The following is a 375-nucleotide window of genomic DNA, read 5'->3' as shown; positions in this document are numbered from 1 at the left end:
TTCATCTTTATTTTACGTGTTTACATATTATTTAATTTCCTTCTACGGATTCCAGCCACCCTCACATGCAACAAAGGCATCTTTCGTCTGAAGTATTAGGTATTCTCGGGGCAGTTAATGATTAAGTATTTGTGTGAACAGAAACAGACGTATTGACAGAAAATGTTGTGATTGGAATTTGGTAGAACTTTTATATTTTTGTGATATTTAGATATAGTGTGTAAGGAGTTTTATAAAGTTTATTGTATATCGTGAGTTTTTCTTTCTAATAAAATACATTTATCAAGATAAATAATCGTTTACAACCTACGAAAAAATACGCTAGCTGTTATATATATTCCTCAACTAAAATCGTCAGACACGACAAAAATATAC

The sequence above is a fragment of the Penaeus monodon genome, chromosome 25, assembly GCF_015228065.2.
Source record: "Penaeus monodon isolate SGIC_2016 chromosome 25, NSTDA_Pmon_1, whole genome shotgun sequence".
Taxonomy (NCBI): Eukaryota; Metazoa; Arthropoda; class Malacostraca; order Decapoda; family Penaeidae; genus Penaeus; species Penaeus monodon.
The sequence above is the reverse complement of the archived record's forward strand: the minus strand, read 5'-3'. Positions refer to the sequence as shown.